The 7265-nt window shown below is 39.2% G+C and overlaps 1 long non-coding RNA gene across 1 annotated transcript in view; it reads right to left on the bottom strand.

Moving 5' to 3' along the window:
* The window catches only part of LOC103791097 (uncharacterized), a 101602-nt gene extending 94756 nt beyond the window's left edge, over nucleotides 1–6846 (bottom strand). The window contains exon 1 of the long non-coding RNA XR_013521681.1: nucleotides 6756–6846. This is a non-coding gene — a long non-coding RNA (uncharacterized LOC103791097). The remainder of the gene's footprint in view (nucleotides 1–6755) is intronic.
* Nucleotides 6847–7265: the final 419 nt, after the last annotated feature.

Consider the following 7265-nt stretch of genomic DNA (forward strand, 5'->3'; position numbering starts at 1 on the left):
ATCATCCTGATACCAAAACCCAGCAGAGACCCAACAAGAAAGAAAACTTCAGGCCAATATCCATGATGAACATAGATGCAAAAATCTTCGATAAAATATTGGCAAGCCAATTGCAACAGCAAATCAAAAAACTTATTCATCATGATCAAGTAGGATTCATCCCGGGGATGCAAGGCTGGTTCAACATGCGCAAGTCTATAAATGTAATACACCACATAAACAGAACCAAAAACAGAAACCACATGATTATCTCAATTGACGCAGAGAAGGCATTTGACAAAATTCAACAGCCCTTTATGCTAAAAACCCTCAATAAACTCGGTATCGATGGAACGTATCTCAAAGAAATAAAAGCTATTTATGACAAACAAACAGCGAATATCATACTTAATGGGCAAAAACTGGAAGCATTCCCTTTGAAATCCGGCACTAGACAAGGATACCCTCTCTCACCACTCCTATTCAATATAGTACTGGAAGTTCTAGCCACAGCAATTAGGCAAGAAAAAGAAATAAATGATATTCAAATAGGACAGGAGGAAGCCAAATTGTCTCTATTTGCAGATGACATGATTGTATATCTCGACGATCCCATCGTCTCAGCCCAAAATCTCCTGAAACTGATAAGCAACTTCAGCAAAGTCTCAGGATACAAATCAATGTGCAGAAATCACAGGCATTCCTATACACCAATAACAGACTTAAAGAGAGCCAAATCAAGAACGAACTGCCATTCACAATTGCTGCAAAGAGAATAAAATACCTAGGAATACAACTAACAAGGAATGTAAAGGACCTCTTCAAGGAGAACTACAAACCACTGCTCGACGAAATAAGAGAGGACACAGATGGAGAAACATTCCATGTTCATGGTTAGGAAGAATCAATATCGTGAAAATGGCCATACTGCCCAAAGTAATTTGTAGATTCAATGCTATTCCCATCGAGCTACCAATGACCTTCTTCACAGAGCTGGAAAAAACCACCATAAACTTCATATAGAACCAAAAGAGAGCCCGCATAGCCAAGTCAATTCTAAGCAAAAAGAACACAGTGAGAGGCATCACACTGCTGGACTTCAGACTATACTAAAAGGATGCAGTAATTAAGACAGCATGGTATTGGTACCAAAACAGAGACATAGACTAATGGAACAGAACAGAGGCATCAGAGGCAACACAATGTATCTACAACCATGCGATCTTTGATAAACCTGACAAAAACAAGCAATGGGGAAAGGATTTCCTGTTTAATAAATGGTGTTGGGAAAACTGGCTAGCCATGTGCAGAAAGCAGAAGCTGGACCCCTTCCTGACACCTTACACTAAAATTAACTCCAGATAAATTAAAGACTTAAACATAAGACCTGGCACCATAAAAACCCTAGAAGAAAAGCTAGGCAAAACCATCCAGGACATAGGAGTAGGCAAGGACCTCATGAACAAAACACCAAAAGCATTGGCAACAAAAGCCAAAATAGACAAATGGGACCTAATCAAACTCCACAGCTTCTGCACGGCAAAAGAAACCGTCATTAGAGTGAATCGGCAACCAACAAAATGGGAAAACATTTTTGCAGTTTACCCATCTGACAAAGGGCTGATATCCAGAATTTACAAAGAACTCAAACAGATTTACAGGAAAAAACAAACAAGCCCATTCAAAAATGGGCAAAGGATATGAACAGACACTTTATGAAAGAAGACATATATGAGGCCAACAATCATATGAAAAAATGCTCATCATCACTGGTCATCAGAGAGATGCAAATCAAAACCACATTGAGATACCATCTCACGCCAGTTAGAATGGCGATCATTAAAAAATCTGGAGACAACAGATGCTGGAGAGGATGTGGAGAAAAAGGAACACTTTTACACTGTTGGTGGGAGTGTAAATTAGTCCAACCATTGTGGAAGACAGTGTGACAATTCCTCAAGGCCTTAGAAATAGAAATTCCATTTGACCCAGCAATCCCATTACTGGGTATATACCCAAAGGACTATAAATCGTTCTACTATAAGGACACATGCACACGAATGTTCACTGCAGCACTGTTTACAATAGCAAAGACCTGGAACCAACCCAAATGCCCATTGACAATAGACTGGATTGGGAAAATGTGGCACATATACACCATGGAATATTATGCAGCAATCAGAAATGATGAGTTCGTGTCGTTTGTAGGGACATGGATGAATCTGGAGAACATCATTCTCAGCAAACTGACACAAGAACAGAAAATGAAATACCGCATATTCTCACTCATAGGCGGGTGATGAAAAATGAGAACACATGGACACAGGGAGGGGAGTACTAAACACTGGGGTCTATTGGGGGGAAAAGGGGAGGGCCAGTGGGGGGGGAGCTGGAGAGGGATAGCATGGGGAAAAATGACAAATGTGGGTGATGGGGAGAAAGGAAGCAAAACACACTGCCATGTGTGTACCTATGCAACTATCTTGCACGTTCTGCACATGTACCCCAAAACCTAAAATGCAATTTAAAAATAAATAAATAAATAAATAAACACAGAATCAGTGCTCACTTCAGTAGCACGTATACTAAAATTGACATGACATCAATAAAATAAATGAATCAAAATAAAGGGAAGACTCTGGTGATTCCTTTGATATGAGAAAAAATTGGCCAGGCACAGTGGCTCATGCCTGGAATCTCAGCACTTTGGGAGGCTGAGGTGGGTGGATCACTTGAGGTCAGGTGTTTGAGACCAGCTGCCAACATGATGAAACCCTATTCCTACTAAAAATACAATTAGCCAGGTATGGTGGGAGATGCCTGTAATCCAGCTACTTGGGAGGGTGAGGCAGGGAGAATGGCTTGAACTGGGGAGGTGAAGGTTGCGGTGAGCTGAGATCAGCCCACTGCACTCCAGCCTGGGCAACAGCGCAAAAGTTCATCTCAAAAAAAAAGTACAAAAATTAGCCAAGCGTGGTGTTATATGCCTGTAATCTTAGCTACTTGGGAGGCTGAGGCAGGAGAACTGCTTGAACCCAGAGGTGGAGATTGCAGTGAGCTGAGATCATGCCACTGCACTCCAGCCTTTGTGGCACAGTGAGTCTAAAACAAAAAATAATAAACAAATAATTTTTATCTACAATTCTGAGTTTGGCAAGAAGAGTGAGCTGTGGCCCAGTGAGTGGCACACACATTTTACTTTCTTTTTTTTTTTTTCTTTATATATATCTTTTATGAACCACCCACCCCCCGGCCGCCCCCAGCACATACATTTTAGAGTTCACAGTGTGCTCTCTCGGGAATTATTTTAGCCAAAATTGTGTCATCATAACTGGCCGCTCACTTCATTCAAAAGACTTGACTCACAATGACTATTTATGGAAATCAGCTTCAACTCTAGCCTCAAAAGACAAAAACATTGTAGTTCTAAAGATATTCAGAAGATGGTAATTAAGGTTATTAAAAAGCAATGAAGGTCAAGGCACCATGTCTCACATCTGTAATCCCAGCACTTTGGGAGGCTAAGGCAGAAGGATCACTTGAGGCCAGGAGTTTGAGACAAGCCTGGGCAACATAGTGAGATCCTGTCTCTACAAAATAATTTTAAAAATTAGCTGGGCATGGTGGTCTGTGTCTGTTGTCCCAGCTACTCCAAAGGTTGGAATTGGAGGATGACTTGAGGCCAAGAGTTTGAGGTTGCAGTGATCCAGAATTGTACCACTGCACTCCAGTTTGGGTGACAGGGAGACATTTCATCTCTTTAAAAAGAAAAAAAATGAAGCAAGAAAGAGCTTCTCCTACAAATACTCCCTCATCATTTGGGGCAATTAAAAAATTCTAGAGAACATGTAAAACCTACCGTGAGTACCTTTTTGGATGTATGTTTGTTTTTTTATTTTTATTTTTATTTTTTAGACGGAGTTTTGCTGTTGTTACCCAGACTGAACTGCAATTGCACAATCTCAGCTCACCACAACCTCTGCCTTCTGGGTTCAAGCAATTCTCCTGCCTCGGCCTCCTGAGTAGCTGAGACTACAGGCATGCACCACAATGCCCAGCTAACTTTTTATATTTTTAGTAGAGACGGGGTTTCACCATGTTGACCAGGATGGTCTCGATCTCTTCACCTCGTGATCCACCCGCCTTGGCCTCCCAAAATGCTGGGATTATACGCGTGAGCCACCGTGCCTGGCCGGATGTATGCTTATAAGAAAACAAATGTCTGCCAGGCCCGGTGGCTCAAGCCTGTAATCCCAGCACTTTGGGAGGCCGAGGCCGGTGGATCATGGGGTCAAGAGATCGAGACCATCCTGGTCAACATGGTGAAACCCCGTCTCTACTAAAAATACAAAAAATTAGCTGGGCATGGTGGCATGTGCCTGTAATCCCAGCTACTCGGGAGGCTGAGGCAGGAGAATTGCCTGAACCCAGGAGGCGGAGGTTGCCGTGAGCCAAGATCACGCCATTGCACTCCAGCCTGGGTAACAAGAGCAAAACTCTGTCTCAAAAAATAAAAAAAATAATAAAAATAAAAATACAGGATAGACATAATGCCAAATGAAACATGCATAAGTGTAAGGTCTAAATTGGGTTTCAGGACAATTGTACATATATACAATCAGAAAGTCAAACCTTGAAAGTAATCCTTGTGAAAATTATTGTGAGTTACAGCTCGAGCTAGAGATTGCTCTATATGTGCCCTATAGAAATATGTGTTTATGTAAGTACTACCTAAATAATCAGAGCCAGAGAGAATGAGGTCTGCCTTAATCAATCCCCATTCCTAAATGGCATATAAGGCCCTATCATCAAAATAAAATGAACAGGTTAGCTCTACTGAGTCTTTAAAGAGGGCTAGGCAGTATTTTAAGTACTTTATATGCATAATCTTAATTTTATCATTATTTACATTTCATGAAATAGCCACCGTCCATTTCCATTTAACAACCTAGAAAACTGAAGCATAAAAAGGATAATGAACATGTCCAATGTAAAACGGCTAAAGAGAGGATAAGTTCTGACTTCAAAACATTCTTGATACAACACCCATTTTTTGTCACTGTAACATATAACCTCCCTAGTATAGAGGTTAGAAAGCTAGAAACCCTGAGACAGGTTCTTAGACAAATTATGTATACCAGCTGGTAGGAAGAGAAACAACTTCTTTAGTGTAATTATATGTCCTCAATAGCACACCCCTAAAAATCGCTTCAACAAACATTGCTGTTAGCTGTCATACAGAACTCATTCTCAATTAATTTCAAATTAAAATAGTCCTTGACTAATACATTTAAAATTTAGTTCAACAATGATAAAGCAATACTACTGCTGGACCTAAAAATTACATTTTAGAATGTCTAAATAATGTACAAAGGAAATCACCGAATCACTTTATTTGATCATTATTGGAGTTTTCAAGAAACTGCTAAGCTTAGGGTAATTGCAGAAAGTGGACATAGACAGATGTCAATTAATATTTTAAAAGGATAAATATTATTTATCCTTTTAAATGTCAAATAATATTAAAAGGTGCATTTAATGGGTCCAATAATATTTAAAAGGTGCATTTTCTGTAACAGAAGACTAACTCTCCTGTGAAGGACAAATGGAAAAACTGGAAAATATGGAAGAGAGGCCACCAATAAAATCCTCTTCAGAAGAAAAAACACCATTCTAGACCTCAGATTATGTCCATAAACAATTTCTAAATATAATATTCAACAAACAAAAATGAGATAGCAAAGGTAAAGTAACACTAAATTTATAAAAAAATATTTTAAAATTAATAATAGCACATTGAAAAGGAGATTGAATACATTGTAATTATTAGACTTAAACTTTTAAATAACTACTTGTTTTATTCGAGTTTGAATAAATATTTCAGCAGAAAACAAAACTATAAAATTATTTTGCAGCTTTAAAAAACCAAAAATCTTTAATTTACAAATACAAGAGCTACAAGTTTAAAATGAGATGTGTTTAATAGAAATTAGACACAGCTAAAGAGATAATTGGAAAACTGTAAGTTACATCAGAAAATATTTATTGAGAATTAAGCATAGCAGAGAGACAGAAGCAAGACTGGGTAAGAGAAATATTGGACACAGTGCAAAGTCCCAACATATGTGTACTTAGAACTTCAGAAAAAGAGAAGTATATGAAACAAAGGCAGTATTAACCAAGAGTTTTCCAAAGCTAATGAAAGACATCACTTTACGGATTCAAACATTCAATTATTCCCAAAGCACACTGAATTAAAGAAATCTGCGCAACGATACCTTATGGTAAAATGGAAGAATACAAAATACAAAGAGCTAAATTTTCTTTAAAGTTGATTTCTTGGCTGAGCACGGTGGCTCAAGCCTGTAATCTCAGCACTTTGGGAGGCCGAGGTGGGTGGATCACGAGGTCAAGAGATCAAGACCATCCTGGTCAACATGGTGAAACCCCGTCTCTACTAAAAATACAAAAAGTTAGCTGGGCATGGTGGCATGTGCCTGTAATCCCAGCTACTCGGGAGGCTGAGGTAGAAGAATTGCCTGAACCCAGGAAGTGGAGGTTGCAGTGAGCCGAGATCACGCCATTGCACTTCAGCCTGGGTTACAAGAGCGAAACTCCGTCTCAAAAAAAAAAGAAGTTGATTTCTTAACAGAAACAATGGAACCAAGGGAAATAAATTAGTATTTTCAATGTCATATTAGTTCGTTTTCATACTGCTATAAAGAACTGCCCAAGACTGGGTAATTTATAAAGAAAAGAGGTTTAATTTAACTCACAGTTCCAAACATGAGTGGGTGAGGAGACGGGTTCCTTGGGAAACTTAGGGCAGAACACTCCGCTCCACGGGGCAGCAAGTAAGAGAATAGCTCAAGCACAGGAAATGCCAGATGTTTACATAACCCTCAGATCTAGTGAGCCTAATTATCATGAGAACAGCATGGAGAAAACCACACCCATGATTCAACTACCTCCACCTGGTCAACTACCTACACCTGTTCAATTACCTCCACCTGGTCCTACCCTTGGCCTGTGGGGATTACAGGGATTACAATTCAAGGTGAAATTTGGGTGCAGACACAGAGCCAAGCCATATCAAATGTGCAAAAAAATATACAGCTACTAACATTAAATTCCACACCCAGTGAAGATAAGAGTGAAAGTATGATGAGGAAATTTTTATACAACAGACTTTAAGAAAAAGAATCATGTACAGATAGATACATATTCACATACACATAGACATCCATATAGATGGATGAAATAGAGATTTATACATAGGTAGATTG

The sequence above is a fragment of the Callithrix jacchus genome, chromosome 8, assembly GCF_049354715.1.
Source record: "Callithrix jacchus isolate 240 chromosome 8, calJac240_pri, whole genome shotgun sequence".
In the NCBI taxonomy this organism is placed as follows: domain Eukaryota; kingdom Metazoa; phylum Chordata; class Mammalia; order Primates; family Cebidae; genus Callithrix; species Callithrix jacchus.